This window comes from Eupeodes corollae, chromosome 2, assembly GCF_945859685.1.
Source record: "Eupeodes corollae chromosome 2, idEupCoro1.1, whole genome shotgun sequence".
Taxonomy (NCBI): domain Eukaryota; kingdom Metazoa; phylum Arthropoda; class Insecta; order Diptera; family Syrphidae; genus Eupeodes; species Eupeodes corollae.
The window spans coordinates 134,963,532-134,981,033 of record NC_079148.1 but is presented as its reverse complement, the minus strand read 5'-3'; positions in this window follow the sequence as shown (position 1 = coordinate 134,981,033).

Here is a 17,502-nt window from a genome sequence, read left to right as displayed (position 1 = left end):
GCTCCTTCCTCGAGTATTCCAATATTTCGTCCACCTGCGAATTTGCAGTCAATGTCTTCGGCGTTGTCGTCATCGTCGTTTGGAGCAGGGACTTGGATGATTTGCTTCCTTATGGAAGGTGGTGGGCCGTCAAAAAAGTGGATTGCTTCCGCTTCACTCGGGTCGTACCAGTCTTTTTCGCTGTAGCTGCCATTGCCTTCGATGATGCTGCTTCCGCTGCTGCTGCATCTTTGTTTTCATAATATTTCTTTTTAATTATAAAGTTTCATCATTTAAATGACCACCATTCAAATTGTTGCAAGCATCGATTCTTTAGAGGTAATTTTCGATGACTTTTTGACACATTATCTCAGTGGTATCTCAGCCATAACTTGACGAATGTTGGAAAAGTCTCTAGCAATAAAGCCATATTCGCTTGAGTTGTGTGGCATGAGGCATCGTTTTGTTGAAACCACATATTTTCCAAGTCGTATTCTTCAATAAGAATTAACGTTTAAACACACCTCCAGACCACAAAGTGCAGCAAACAGTGATTTCATTTTACTGAGAACTCAGAAGCCCAAATACGAGAATTTTGTTTATTAATGTTAAAAGTATTTTAACATGAATTAACTTACGAAATTCCTCCATCTTCTGACGAGTACCTTTAACTGTTAAAAGTATTTTAGGATGTCGAGGATCTAAACGAATAAAAGTGTCGAATCGAGTTGACTTCAGTTTATTATAAAAATGAATTGAACAAAATATAATTGAGGTTAAGTTAAGTACGAAAATTATTATAGCAAGTATTATAGAAAACGTATAGGGTTTAGAATTAGAATTATGGTAAGTTCACAACAATTGTTAAAGTGTTAAACATAATAAAATAGAGTTAAGAGTTAAATGTTGCTTAATTCAACAATTAACATACCCACCGAGTGTTTAATGTGGTCCCTTAACAGACCACTTGCGGCCGAAGAATTAGCGGAGGCCCTAGACTGCTATAAAGCAGACATCACCGCCATCCAGGAAATTCGATGGGAAGGGTCGGGCAAAAAGAGGATGAAAAACTGCGATATTTACTATGGTGACCACGAAAACCAATAGCGTTTATTTGGATGCGGCTTCGTCATTGGAGCCAGACTTAGGCAAGAAGTCTTGAGCTATAGGTGCATCAATGAGCGCCTCATGACCATACGCATCAAGGCTAAATTCGGCAACATTAGCCTGATATGCGCGCCCGCCCCCACAGAAGAGAAAGACGACAACACCAAAGATATATTCTTCGAGCTCTTAGACAAAACATATGAGCAGTGCCCTAGCTACGATATTAAAATAGTTCTGGGCGATTTTAATGCCAAGCAAGGAAGGGAAGACATCTTTGGTGGAAAAATCGGGAAGAACAGCCTGCACGACAACACTTCCGACAATGGATTCAGGCTCATAGATTTTGCTGCGGAGCGAAACGTCATGGTAGCCAGTACGCGTTTTCCACACCTCAACATCCACAAAGGAACTTGGACCTCTTCAGATCAATCTACCGTCAACCAGATTGACCATATTGCGATCGACGTAAGACACGCTTCCAGCATCATGGATGTACGAACTTTCCGAGGAGCTAACATCTACTCGGACCACTATCTCGTTGTAGCCAAGGTAGCACTTGGGATTTCCAGACCCAAGGCAAAACAGGGAGGTGCTTGGAGAAGATACAACGTCGAACGGCTACAATCACCAGAGATCGTCAAATCCTTTTCCGACCGAGTTACAAGTAACCTAACTCGAAGTTATCTGCCGCCAACACAATGTATCGAAAACCAGTGGCAATATTGCCAAGATGCAATCAGAGAAGCCGAATCTGATGTGCTGGGTTTCAAACAGCAACCAACAAGGAACCCCTGGTTTGATGAGGAATGTCGGCAGGCAAATGCAGCCAAACAACAGGCACGCAAAGCGGCGCTGCATTAAAGGACGAGAGCTGCTCGTGAGCTCTATGAACAGAAGAGCCGAGAGGAACGCCGACTTCTCAGAAGGAAAAAGAGAGGGTATGAGAAGCGTGCGGTCAAGGATGTTGAGAGGTATAAGAGCAGGAATGACGTTCGAAAGTTTTATGAACAGGTGAAACGAAATTCACAGGTACATAAACCTAGAACCGAAGTCTGGAAGGACGAAAGTGGAAACATCATAGTGGAACCGCAGTCAATGCTGAGGATATGGAAGGACCACTTCTGCAGACTGTATAACGGCGATGAAGAACTGAATTCCGCTGTCAGGCAGGACGATCCATTCAACATAGACGACGAAAGCCAACAATCCCGTCCTCCCGACTTAGACGATGTAAAGATTGCCATATCTAAGTTGAAGTCTTATAAAGCCGCTGGAGCAGATCTTGAATCCCGAGCTCTTTAAAGCAGCTAGAGATAAGTTGGTTAGGAACATGCACCAACTTATCTGTAAGATATGGTCGGAAGAAAACATGCCCGATGAATGGAACCTCAGTATTGTTTGCCCGATCCTGAAAAAAGGAGACGCTCTAAATTGCACCAACTATAGAGGAATAAGTCTACTTAACATCGCCTATAAAATCTTCTCTGCCGTAATATGTGAACGTCTAAAGCCCATCGTCAACAACCTGATAGGTCCTTACCAGTGCGATTTTAGACCAGGAAAGTCCACAGTTGATCAAATATTCACATTACGGCACATCCTGGAAAAAACTCAAGAGCACCAAATCGACACCCACCATCTTTTCATCGATTTCAATCCCGCATATGACAGCACCTACAGGGATGAGCTGTATAGAGCCATGTCTTGTTTTGGCATTCACACTGCTCCATAAAGGTTGGAAACAACTTAACAGAACCTTTTGATGTCAAAAAAGGTTCTAGACAAGATGATGCGCTGTCATGCGATTTTTTAAACATCGTGCTTGAAAGAATAGTGCAGAGCTCACACGTCAACACTAAAGGCACTATCTTTTAAAAGGACTTTCTAGAAAGGACATACAACACCGACGTTTTGGTCAAAACCTCACAATCGACAGACGTAACTTTGAGGTAGTCAAGGACTTCGTCTACCTAGGCTCCGCTATAAACGCAGAAAACAACACCAGCGCTGAGAACAAACGCAAAATAACTCTTGCTAACGGCTGTTTCTTTGGACTAAAAAAGCAATTGAGTGGTAAAGTCCTCTCTCGAGGGACCAAAGTGTTGCTATATAATGAAAGCACCTTGGGTCGCTTCGAGAGAAAAGTTCTTCGTGTGATCTACGGTCCCGTATGCATCGAAGGCGAGTGGAGGAGAAGATGGAACGACGAACTGTACGGGCTGTACAGCGACGTAGACTGTGCAAGAAGAGTAAAAGTCCAACGACTGAGATGGCTGGTCACGTAGAGCGCATGGAAACCAATGCTCCGGCCCGGAAAGTCTTCGAATCCGCACCCACAGGACAGCGCAGTAGAGGAAGACCGCGGATCAGGTGACGCGCACAAGTGGAAGGTGACCTCACCCAACTTGGAGCACGAAACTGGAGACATCTAGCTAGGGACCGAGCTAGATGGAGAAGTTTGTTGGGTGAGGCCCTAGTTCCCACAGGACTGTAGCGCCACCTTAAGTAAGTAAGTAAGTAAGTATTTTACGGTAACAACAAAATTTTGTCAAGATATTAAAATCGATCATCAGTTATTACCAATTTTGCGTAGTATTTTTTTTATAAATTCTGATTTTTATAATGAAAACACTAACAGTTGTATTTTTGTTAAAATTTATAAATTTTTAAAACATAATTTTGTATAAAAGAAAACTACTTTGATGGCAATGTCTTAAATTTCGGGGAAATTATTCGTTTTAAAAACCAATGATCTCTTAGGTTTTAATTTATATTACTTCGATTTTTTATTGCATACAATTATTTTAAAGGTATTATAATTTTTTGGTTCAAAAATATTAGAACCAACAAATATCTTTTAAGTTATTTGTTTATTCAATTTTAATCAAAATTATACTAATCTGCAACGTCACATTTTGTTATTATAATTAATTTAAATAAATTCGGGCCAGTGTTATTAGTTCGTTAGATATGTTGGCTCAAACAAAATGTTCACATATATTTAAAATTTCTGTAATAACAAAAATTAACACCCACTTAATGTTTTTGAAAGTCCTTTCTGTATGTTTCGATTTTATTTTTAATAAACAAAATTTACTTAAAGTTAATATCTCTCATGGTTCTTGAGATATGGACGACGAAAAATAGTACCATGAGCGTAACCGAACATATGGACGGACGTACGTGCACACGCACACTAAGACATTTCCTTAAATATTAAATTGTAGGGACCTTGAAACGTCGAGAAATGTCAACATTTTAATCGGACCATTTACATTAACATCCTTCGGGAAATTTATACATTTTGTGCATTGAAAGACGCCAAGTTAAAATAAAATGTTAGAAAAAATTTCATTAGAATCTATTTTGCCGTTTGTGAGAAAATTCGAATTTCCGATTTTTGACCAACAAGTTTTTTGAGGTGAATTCTATAATTTTTGCTCCTAAAAAAATATTTAAAAAACACTTTAAGCTAATCTGCTAAAAACCTTAAATTTTAATAGTTGATTGTACGGGCGAGAAAAGGCGGAATCGCTGGACCAATACTTTTTTCGATTTGTATACAATCGTAATATCAGGTTTCATAACTGGCCACATAGTTGAAAGCTTTAAAAATCTTACCAAACCTGCCACACTTAAGCAGGTTAACGTCTTAAATATCTCAACAAAAAACATCTTATACTTCAATTAATGTCTAATTTATCAGAAAATCAGTTTTTTATTTTTCAATAGGAGGACACTTAAAAAAAAACTTAATCCATTCAATACATAAAGTAAAAAAAGATTACCTTTTTGTGTTTAAAACAATTATTCCGATAAGATAATTTTCTTGTTAACAAAAATATAACAAATTCCTGTATAATTTTCTCACCACCAACAAGATTCCAAGAAAAAAAAACAAATTCTTAGATAACATTAATCAATTTATTGGATTAAAATACAAATTTAATGAAAATTGACCTTTAATTAAAATTGTCAATAAAGTATGTCCAGTCTATCTTATCCGGACATCCCACATCAGAGCTGATTGACACTCACTCTCTTGGCTCAACTGTGAAACGTATTGTAAATATAAATAAGTAATCTTTCGGTTCGAATACAATTAAATTGAAACAGAAACCATTCTATTTTTAAAGCCCACGTTCTTTTTCGTCATGATGATTAAGATAGAAAAAAAAAGACACAAAAGACCTCAAGAAGTGTTAAACAACACTTCAACGGATATTTAACCTAAAAGTGTTTTATTTTTAACCATGGTTATGGGGTAGGGTAGAGTAGGGTAGGGTATGTGTGTATGAAAAGTGAAGCTTAAAGAATTAATACCGGACATAGCCATGATTGCACGACCCATGCAGACTTATGTTCGGTGGCTATTTGCAGTCTTTGGTCGTCATAATGCCGAAGAATTACTCTTTAACTCTGGCCTCAGCTGAATTGAGTTGGAGCTGTAGCTGCTACTATGCTACTGCAACCGCGTTTCATTTCATGCGCTGCGCTGCATGTGTAGATAATTTCTGCATCTGATTATTTAACAATGAAGCATATTTTGTATATTATCGCATTGTTCAAGCTACCTACGCGATTTGCGTTAACGACGACGACGGACAGATGGACGGACGACGAACGAAACGGTCCGGTCATTGTCTGTATAGGTATTGAAGTTGGCAATTCAACCAAAGTCAGTCAAGTCAGGTAGCATAAAGTCTGTGACTGTGACTGCGACTGTGACTCTTTGCTTCGTCTTGATAATATTTGCATACTGATTCGAAAACGACAACGACAACGTCGACGACGTCGAAAACAGCAACAACCAAACTATAATGTGACCACGTCCAGGGATTATAATAATAAAAACGCTGTTGTATCTACATTATAAGTGAGAGCAAGCCGAAGCTGAATACTTTTGTTTGTTTATTGCAATCGAAGGTCTCGAGTGCATGATGTGACATAAATTAAGGAGCTATCTACAACTGCTATACCCACCATACTATGCTGCAGTAGCTGCAGCAGTGGTGGGTTGTTTACTGTACCTACAGTGGTGTAGAGAACAGTGTGTGAGTTCCAAAGTCGTTATATTACGTATACATACACATATGAATTTTAACATATCCATATGGATGTACATATGTAACTAAATGGTTAAACGGATGGACAAACGGAGAAACTGACTGTGAAGTACCTTATGCTGGCTTACCTGGCGTTTTTACTCACGATAAAACAAAAGTATTCGGGTTTTTTAAGGAACACTTATGGTTTGATTAAACCTTTTAAAACTTTACACATTTTTTTAAAACGGTTCAAAATTTAATTTTCCCTATTTATAAAACTGCTTAAAAGTTGGAAGACTCTAAAAAGCCTTATGTTTTATAACTTCCCATAAGAAGTTATTGTAATGGGTCTGATTTGTCAAATTAAAAATTTTGACATTTCTCTATGTTTCAAGATCCCTAGAGTCGAAATAAAAGACTTTTAGAAAGATATCTAGAAAGATATGTACGTACGACGTTTTTCGTCATCCATAGTTCAAGAACTAGTGGAGATATCGACTTCAAATAAATAATAAGGCGCAGAAAGATGCAGAAAAGGCTCAGGCATAGCAGTTTAAATAAAAGGTGAAAATGTTGGTTAACCCTAAATATATCACGAACCGAAAATCGTAGAGACTTAAATTAAATTGTGTAAAATATATTGTAATGTGATATCAAAGAAGTATTTTTTTTGAAAAATATCCATTAAACGGTTTTTTTATAAATCAAAAAAACTGAAAAAAATTTTGTCACCTCCAAAATTTTACGACTAAAATATGATTTCATCTTCAAAACCAGTTTGTGCAACGAAGAGTAATGTTTTTGAAATCTGATAAAATTTTGAAAAAAATCGAATTGACAGTTTTTTTTTATAAAAAATAAAAATCTAAAAAAAAACATTACTCAAAGTTGGTAAAAATTGAATATCAATTCAAATATCTTTTCAAAAATTTGAAATTTAGACTTCAAACTTATTTATCTTATAAGAAATATTGTTTTCAACATTTTGAAAAATGTTGAGAAAAATCTAATTGAATGTTTTTTTTACAAAAAATAAAAACCTAAAAAAAAAACAATTAATAAAAGTTGATAAAAATTGATTCTCGACTCAAATATCTTTTCAAAACTTTGAGTTGTGGCATTAATTTATGTACTTTTATAAAATCGAATTGACAGCTTTCTTACAAAAAATTAAAAACCTAAAAAAAAATTAACAAAAGTTGGTAAAAATTGGTAAAAATTGATTTTCGACACAAATAGCTTTACAAAAATTTGAAATATTGGCTTCAAACTTATTTTATTTCACAGAAAATATTGTTTTCAATATTCAGTAATTTTTATATAAAAATCCAACAGTCCGTTTTTTCATAAAAAATAGTACACAAATTTGGTAAAAATTGATACGAGTACACATAGACAAACTTTTAAGCAAGACAAATCGACAGACGGGATGGGAAGTTATCAGTGTAATGTCGCATCCCAGCCTCATTTTCAAAAAATGTTTTAGCTCCACTTAGTTCCTCAGCTTATAGTGCACAAATATGATATTAAAACAGTTTTTGATAAAGTTAATAGATTTGGAGAAAAACTTACAAAATGATTAAGTCAAATATTAAAGAAGTACAAATTCCGTCAAATTCCTCTTTTAGTCGTATCTTAAATACTTTTTAATTTTGTTTGGACAGCAAGAAAACACTTAACCACCTTAAAGTGCACGTTAAATGATGGTTAGTGCATTGGACCGTCATGCAAGAGGTCTTGTGTTGAATCCCTGCCAGTCCCATCTGAAGTTCACGGGAACTGCATCTTGCGAAAAATTGATATATTCTCCTAGAGTAATTCTTGTCATAAAAAGTGCCGTCTTAATTAGGCCTTCGGATTTGACTTAAAACTATAGGTCCCCTTTACCCCTGACAACATAGCTCGCACACAGGACTGGTTGAGAGTTGTAAGTCACTAGGCCCTAGTTCCCAACGAACTGCACAGAAAAAATCATATTAACAATCGTCGATAGTCAACTTGAAATATGGCCAAATTGTCGCATTGACTACCAAAATAGTCAATTTGATTACTTTTTTCGTTCTGTGTGTTGCACCACCTAATTTAGTATTTTTTAAACCACCTTAAAAATGAAGCTTCCTTCGAAAATTAATCTTTATTGATATTTTTTTCGAAAATTTATGTGAAAGTTGGTATGAGTAATTTCGTCTGATTTAAAGAAAAAAAATCTTTTAAGTGGCATATCTTCGTTATTTTCATTTCTATCGGGTCACCGCACTACCAAAATGCAATTTTGTAGAAAAATGCAATAGTTTCAATTAAACAAATAGACTTTTAGGCTTTACTTTGAGAAATTTTACGTTCGCCAATTGCACCCATTTTTTAGCCAATCAAATGATTGCAATCTTCATCAAAATCTTGTATTTCAGAACTTTATGGGGTAGACTATCAATTTTTAATATTTTACGAGTAAAAACGACACCATTACCAAGTATAGAACTATAGATGCTTTAAAAATACCTTGAAATGATTAAATTGTCTTCTAAAATTGTACAGACACAGTTGAAGTTCGCAGTTTTGTGAGAAAACATTTCCTGACCGTATTATTTCTTATAGATGTGGTCGCAATAGCCCACCGCGATCTTGTTTTCTAACACCTTCTGACTTTTTCTTTACGGCTAAAAGAAAAATAAGTCTACACTAATGCTTCGTACCAGATTGAATTCGCCAAAAATGTGTGAATTGAACGTGAAACCCTTCGGAAAAAAGGAAATTATGCTTCAAACGTAGCCAAGGCGGGCTCTTCATTGATACCATTCTTCATTGTTAATGACATACCATCCTCCTTACAATTAAAATATGTCCATTGCATTGGATTAGAAAATATTATTTATTTTTTAAATAGCAAAATGAAACCTCTTATTAGAAAGCTTAACATAAGAAATTTAAAAGAGGCACAATCATCTCTTTCTGTCTTAAAGATCTTTATGTCAAGAACATGTCAAAAGCTAAGATCTATAACTCATTCAAAAAAAGTACATTTATTTTCAGAGCAATTCTATGCGACAAAGTGAGTGCACTTATTTATTCTATTATGCATTTTCCATGGGTGTAAAATAAATTATCAACAACATGCAAAACATGTAAATACTACTACATCACTGTAACATGCGAGTGACACCGAACTTGGCTTTTATCAATATTTACCTTAGAATTAGATTACACAAATAACTTCAGCTTTTGTTTATTTTAAACAAATGTTTGGTAAATGTGAAGATAAGAGTGTAGGATAGTTCCTTTTTTTTTTATTATTTGATTTCATCGGAAACAGGAAGTTAAAATTAATCTTAAATTAAATTTGACAACGAAAATGATTGAACTGTTCGTTGGAAAAAAAATGTATTTTAAAACTTATTTTCGGAATTTGTACATAATCTGTCATAATATCAATTCATCAAGAGGATGATTGATTGATTTGCAGGGTTCTTATCTTCCAAAAACTGTCAATGGAATCGCTAATTTTTATGACAACAAAAGAAATCTTAGAACAGGCTTTATTATTCGGTCCTACGGTAACGTAAGTTAGGGGATTTTTTAATTTAAAAAAAAAAACGTGAACATTAAAGAAAACTTTTGGAATTTTGTGGTTCGGAATTCTACTTTTCTTAAAAAATGTTAAAAACAATATCCGATTTTAAAAAATACATATATTTTTCGACTTACTAGATCCTCTCGTCTTAAAATTAGAAAGTTTATAATTGAATAACGAATCCATATGACAGATCATGAATTACAAGGTAATGTACCTTAGTAATAGCTCTTTTCCTTCTATGTCGACAATAACGAAGAATTTACAAATTTCTTAGTGAGACAATTTTCCTCAAAAGCATCTTTTCTTAGTCCTCTTCATACCTGTGATGCAACTACGGGTATTCAAGAAAGGTTTAGAATTCGAAGTTATTGCTTACTGATTTCATATGATGTTTTAGAGAAATTTAAGTTGGCAACATTATTTTAACTGGCGACCATTAAGTCAGCTGTAAATTGATTTATTCTATGTTTGGTTTGTGTTTGTTCAAACAACGTATTGTTTAAAACGATAAATCCACTTCAAGTTGAATGGATATGACAATAAACAAAACTCCTCACCTCAGCTGTGAACAGATCGCTAGAAATTCCTTGTTCACTTTTACTCATCAGAGTAAACCACAATAGTGGGCCTCAGAGCTTGACTCGCTCAGGAAAGAATGCATGAAACTCTTCAACCGAGCCAAAGCCGCAAGACTAGCCTCTTACTGGGATTTTTACAAAGAATCCCTAAGAATTTACAAGAAGCCACTAAGGAAATCTAAGCAATCTTCTTCAACGGCGGACAAATTCAAGTAATGAATCGCTGAACTGGACACTCCCTTTTCTGGTAGTTCTCTTACCCAAGCTTGCAACAATTATATACGTTCAAGTTCGAATACAACATATCCACAATGTCTGATCACAAGAGACAAGCTACAATGGGTTCTCAACAGCTTCAAACCATTTAAATCTGCACGACCAGATGGAATAATACCAGACGAGCTACCATACACTTCTGACATAATTGAACCAATCCTTGAGGCAATTTTTACCAGCTGTCTTTGCTTGGTCCATGTTCCCTCTTAATGGAGAGTATATAAAGTTGTTTTTATTCCCAAAGCAGGCAAATGCTCGCAAGTCAATCTTAAAGATCTTCAACCACATGTTAATCATCATTCCTTCTTAAGACCTTGGACAGATTGATTGATATCCATTTAAGGGCAAGTATTGATACAAAACTTCTGTTTTCATCTCAACATTCCTACTGTAAAGGTAAATCGGTGGAAACAGCGTTACACACTTTAGTACGTACCGTCGCATATTCCCTCCATTATAAAAAGTTCACCCTGGCTGCTTTCCTTGACATCGAAGGTGTCTTTAACAACGAGGACACATCTGCACTTACATCTATCAATGTAGGGAGTTCGCTTCAGGAGTTAATTCATTTAATGCTGACTAGCAGAATAATCAACTCAAAACTGGGCAACTCTTCTGGCAGACGATTTGTTAGTAGGGGGACACCTCAAGGTGGTGTTCTATCCCCTCTCCTCTTAAACCTAGCAGTAAATAAAATCCGGATGGGGATGGTTTCAGAGTGATAGCCTATGCGGACGACGTTGCTATATCAGTTTCAGAAAAGCTTCAAATCTTAACACCTTAAAAGAACTCTTACAAAATGTCTTAGAAAGAGTCACGAAAAACATCTAGCCAACACTAGATTTAAAGCGTTCAATTTGCTTGCTATCTCTAAGCAGATCGCATACAAGCACAATAATATGTGTCATAACCGGACACTGTCTAATAGGAAAGCACGCCACGCGGTTAGGCGTATTCTCAAATGACTTTTGCAGAAGCTGTATTGACGAGGAAGAGGAGGAAACAGTTCTTCACCTTCTCTGTACATGCCCTGCTCTAGCTCAAAAACGAAAGAATAACCTAGGAGAATTCTTCTTTAACGTCTTAATGATCTAAATGATCTAAATTATATCAACATAATCAGCCTATCGCGTTTCGTAAGGGACTCAAACTGCTTCCATTTAGCTTAGGAGGAAGCATTAAGATTCACGTTGTATCAAAATGGGCCATTAAACTGGCCATAGTGTGTCTGTTTTCGATCATGGACAGCCAGTTTAACGTAACCTATGTAAAGACATTGTTACTTCCAAAAAACTGACTATTTGATGGGCCTTATAGGCAGAGTTAATATTTTGTGGAATAATTGGTCCTTACTTCTTTAAAGAGATACCGGCCAGCTATGATAACTGAAGTATTGAGCAACATATAACACAACTTGTGCCCCAATTGAATTATTGAAGAAATCACGTTAGGGTCCCGAGAATTGACCTCCTAGATCGTGCGATTTAATACCGCTTTACTATTTTTTGCCGTTAAGTTGATATTATTAAGTTTATGCCGATAGTTCCGAAAAGATTTTCCACTTAATTAAAATTGCATTTCTAGGTTAGACTTCGTCCGATGCAGCCATGCCGGTCATATTTTAATTATAATTTCAGAGAATGATCTTTCGAATAGCCTCCTAAAAATATACCCTTTATTAAAAAATATATTTTCAACATGTTTCTGCTTCAGAGCTTTTGTGGTTATGCAAAAGGTAAATCAAAATTAAAAAATAGGCTGGGATGCAACCCTTAAGACTTCCCATCGCGTCTGTGGATTTGTCTTGTTTAAATGTTTGTAGGTTTTCGTGTTTTGTTAAAAAAATGTCACATGAATTATTCTTAAAAAATTTAAAAACTACTTACAATATTTTCATATAAAAGAAAAATCTAATTGAAAATCTAATTTTGTTGAATAGATTTTAAGTCGAAATTTTTGAAAAGCTATTTGAGTCGAAAGTAAATTTTTACTAAATGTAAGTATTGTTTCTTTGTTAATTTTTATTTTTGTAAAAAAACTGTCAATTCGATTTTTATCAAAATTTAATTGAATGTTAACAACAATAGAAAAGAAAAGATAAAAGAAGCATGAAGCTAATATCTCAAAATTTTGAAAAGGTATTTGTATCATGACCTCCAGCACCTTGAAAACTAAAATTGATAAAATTCTTCCAAACAACATAGAATCATATAAATTATGTTTCAGAAATAGAAAATTTCATTTCAGAGAGATATTATTAAAAAGCCTAATGTATAGCCTTCAAATTCGTATTCCAACCATCACATAAGGAAGGAAAAGGTTTGAAGGAAAAGCATCCTATTTTGAAAAATACCAATCAAAAAATCAACTCAACCACATGACAGGGACAATGTTTTCACCCTTTTGCTATGTCACTTGCCAAAAGCAATTAATCAAACTCAAAACAAACACATATCCAACTCTCATATGAAGATACATCAAGTTCATTTCATATGAAATTAACTCAATGCAATATCCACACATATAAACTACAGACTAGAGTCTTTTGTACCTTCGCCCATTTGCCCAATGCCCATTGCCCGCATTGAACATCATGATGGTGATCCAGGGAGAGAATGAGCGCATCATTATTTCTTCGATTTACCATTCTGCCAAATGCAATAAACAAAATCCAAAACCAATAAAATTCAATTTGCATCCAGTTCATAGCATCTCCTCGTCCTCGTGCGTCCTCCGTCCGTCTTCGTCCTTCATCGCTCTCTATATAACATCAACTATACCGCAGGGAATCCAAATCCATCTTGTGGACTCCATGCTGGCTCTATCACATATAGAATAGCTCTGGCTGGACCGAAGGTATACCTACTCCTGATGATCCCAGCATCAACATCAACATCACACAACAGAAACAGAAACAGGAACATCAGAGAGCCAGCTAGTCTGGTGCTATATGATGGTTAGCTGGACAGATGATGGTACTGGATGCTCTTCTCAATTTCCTATCATTCGGGATGTCCGTGTGCCACACCGGATGGATGGTGCTGATGAACAGCAAGCACTATTACGATCTCTATGTAACCCGACCGGCTCCCCGCCCAGTTGGATATCAATTCAATTTTACTTCTACTTCACCTGCAAGAACACAACATACACAACACAGGGAATCATTGCCTCTCTTGTATTCTCTAGCACCAGATCCAGATCCAGATCCAGATCCAGAGCCAGAGTCAGAGCCAAGTCAGAAGGGGGTCAAGCATCCACTTTTAAAGCTTGCGCATAGTTTTCCATTTTCAAGTAGAATATAGTCCTGGTATAAGGCCAGCGACACACAACCAACACAACGCGTAACAACGCGCAACTACACTAACGAGGACGATGACGACTCTGGGTACGATAGAAATGAAATAAAATAGAATTCGGGAAATTCGTTTTTACTTTTTTGTGTTGTATTATGTTCTCGTACACCGGGACCGGGAAACTATTTCCGAGGGCTACACATTTGGGAAATGTATTTGGTCTAACCTAAAGGATTCCCATTTAAGGTTTCCTCTTTGTGTGCCACAGCGAATATAGTGAGATAACCAGAACCGAACCACCCAACTCGATTCATTTTGATTTTACCTTTATGGTCCTTGTTTCTGTTGTGTCTAACATGGATACTTGTACAGGTGTGTACTATCCTTGCTGCTATCTGTGTTTGCCTCCGGTCCTGGTGCGCGGTGCGGTATGGTGCTGGTGATGATGGTAGATTGTCCCATAGAGAAGATACGCGTTTGTTTCGTCGTGTCGTTGGCTGTGGCCAAAATGATACAATGGCATCAGAGTGCGAGGACCCAAAAAAAAAGAATAAAACGACAAATTCACTCAAAATTCCAAACGAAGATTGATGGTATGGTTTTTAGAGGAAATGAAACAATAATAAATTGACATAAGCAAACTAAATGGAATATTGATAAATTCTGTTTTATTTTTGTCCCTCTTTTTTATGTAAAAGAAAAAAAAACAAAACAAACAAAATTTAAACAATATTTTGAATTTTTTCCCTCACTTGGGGAGCGAAGTGGTATTTCCTTAGATTTGTTGTTAAGGGAACCAATGTTTTTTTTTCAAATAGATCTTCCGATTGATGTCATGATTTTAATGAAGGTATTCCTTACGAATATTCAATAAAATCAAGAACTAAAAAGAGGCTGGGATGCGACCCACACTGATAACTTCCCATCACGTCTGTCGAATCGTATTGCTAAAAAGTTTGTAGGTTTTCGAGTTTTGTAAAAAAATGTATCAGTTAAATTATTCTAAAAATTTGAAGCCAATATCCCAAATTTTACAAAAATAATTGAGTCGAAAATCAATGTTTACGAACTTTTAGTAGTGCTTCTTTTATGTTTTTAATTTTTGTAAAAAACTGTCAATTCGATTTTTCTCAAAATGTTACTGAATGTTGAAAAGAATATTTCTTACAAGATAAAATAAGTTGGAAGGCATAATCCCAAATTTTTGAAAATATATTTGAGTCGACAACCAATTTTGAGCAATGTTTTTTTAGGTTTTATTTTTTATAAAAAAAAAACTGTCAAGTCGATTTTTATCAAAATTTTACCTGATATCAAAGTCAAAAGCGTTTTTATTCGTAAAAATTTCGAGGTGTCAAATTTTCGTTTTCAGTTTTTTTGGTTTATAAAAAAAAGTTAATTGGATTTTTCCAAAAATGTACTTAATTGGTACCACGTTATAATATATGATATACAAATTTAATTCAAGTCTCTAGCGTTATTGGTTCGTGAGATATTTAAATTTTTTAACTTTTTTTTAAACCGCTATGGAAAATAACACCCATGCAATTTCTTGAGAGCCCTTTCTGCATCTTTCTGCAATATTATCTGTATAACAAAATTTATTTGAAGTCGTTATCTTTGCTGGTTCCTGAGCTCCGGGCGGCGAAAAAAACGTCGCTATGGTACCGACTTACGGACGTACGAACAATCGTGCACACGCTCGCACAGGTATCTTCCAAAAATCATTTATTTTGACTCTAGGGACCTTAAAACGTCGAGAAATAACAATAACTTCCTGTTGGAAGTTAAAAATATATATGGGCTATGTTATGTACATTGTGAAGTGTGGTTACATTTTAAGGGCCAATGTTGGGTTTGAATAAAACACAAAGTAAATAATAATTATAAGAATAATAGCTTTATTTATTGAACCTTAAACAAATTTTTGCAATTCAACATAATCATAAATAAAATTATGGCCTTGGTTTTGAAACCTTCTGCCAGATGCCATCTCTATTTTTAATGCTAAAAATTATAAAATATATTTTTAATATTAATAATATCTAGCCTATTTATCATGAGCTGAAGACTTTCTGGGGAGTCTGCAAACAAAACGACATCATCGGCATATAGGAGGCATTTTATAACAAGTCCTGCAATTTAAATACCGTTTGGCAAAGTGTCAACTATGTCGTTGATAAAATGAGCAAACAATAGGGGGGATAAAAGACAACCTTGACGTACTCCACTTTTGGTTTCAAACTATTCTCATATTCGTTCACCGTCCCATACAGCTGATGTTGTGTTCTCGTAAAATTTTCTTAGTACTTTAGAAATTTTAGAGGATAACCCCAGTAGATTTAATTTTTAAAACAATGCTCCTCGATCAATGCTATCGAACGTAGCTTAAAAATCAATAAATATTGAATATAGCTTTTTAACATTTTCTGAGTAATTATCTACGATATTTTAGATGGTTCCGTTGTTAAATAATCTGCTCTGAAACCTGCTTGAAATTCGTTCAACAATTTCTTTTCATTAACCCAAAACTCAAGCCTTTTCAGTAAAATTCCTGTAAATATCTTCGAAATCACATTTAGGAAAGATATGACACTATTATTTTCCATATTATTTATGTCCCCTTTTTTGTGTATTGGAAATACAATTGACTTTCTAAAAGTTTCAGGTGCTTAAGCCATGTGCAATATATTTGAAAAGGTCCTTGCTAAATTTTCCAAAAAATAGTTTGGACAGTTTTTGAAAAATTCATAAGGAACTCTATCATACCCTGGGGCCTTGCTATTCTTAGCTTTATGTAAAACACTGTTAATTTCTTCTATGGTTATATCCCCATCTAAAGAGTCAACGGTTATGAAATTTTCAGCGAATTGTATTGGTTCTTCAATCTATAATGGATTAAGTAGATTTTCAAAATGATTTGCCATAATATGAGCATCCAAATTGCTAATAATTTTTCAGAAGAATCCTTGGCATTATTTAAATTATTCGCTATTCCTAAATAGTATTCATTTCCCTTTATTTGGCAGAGTTTTTTATATTCTTTATTTGCTTGAACATAAGCCTCGCGGAAAAAACTTCCGTTTCTTATTCTTACTAGTTTTAAGAGTTTGAAGGATTTAGCTCTGGCTGTTTTGCAGTTTTTGTCAAACCACTTTTGTTTGCCTTTAGCTACGCCTCTCCTTTCTGCAAAGGAGATCGAGTTTTTTATAGCTTGGATAAAAGAATCAATCTGGTGGCTCATGCGTGCTTGACTTAAATCAGTTTGTACATTAAGCTGACTAAGTTTGGCTTCGTATCTTTCTTTTTCCCAATCGTTCGAAAATAGTTTTGGCAGAAGGGCAATGCTTTTTTGAGGCAGAGTTTTTTTTATGGTCAGGGCTACTGAAATTGGCATCAACACAAACTATTTAGTAAATTAGTACACATGGTACATTTTAATGTCAGTCTAAGTTTTTGGTTTGTTTTCTTTTTTAGACAGACATGACGTATTGGTCGATTTGTAATACAACATTTTACGTGACAAAACTAAAGGAAGTGTTTGACATTAGGGATTGTTTAAAAATTGATGTTTTTGGCAAATATAGTAAATAAGTCAAATTACGAAAAATAAAATGAATGTACAAAATTTAAAACTTCAATTTGTT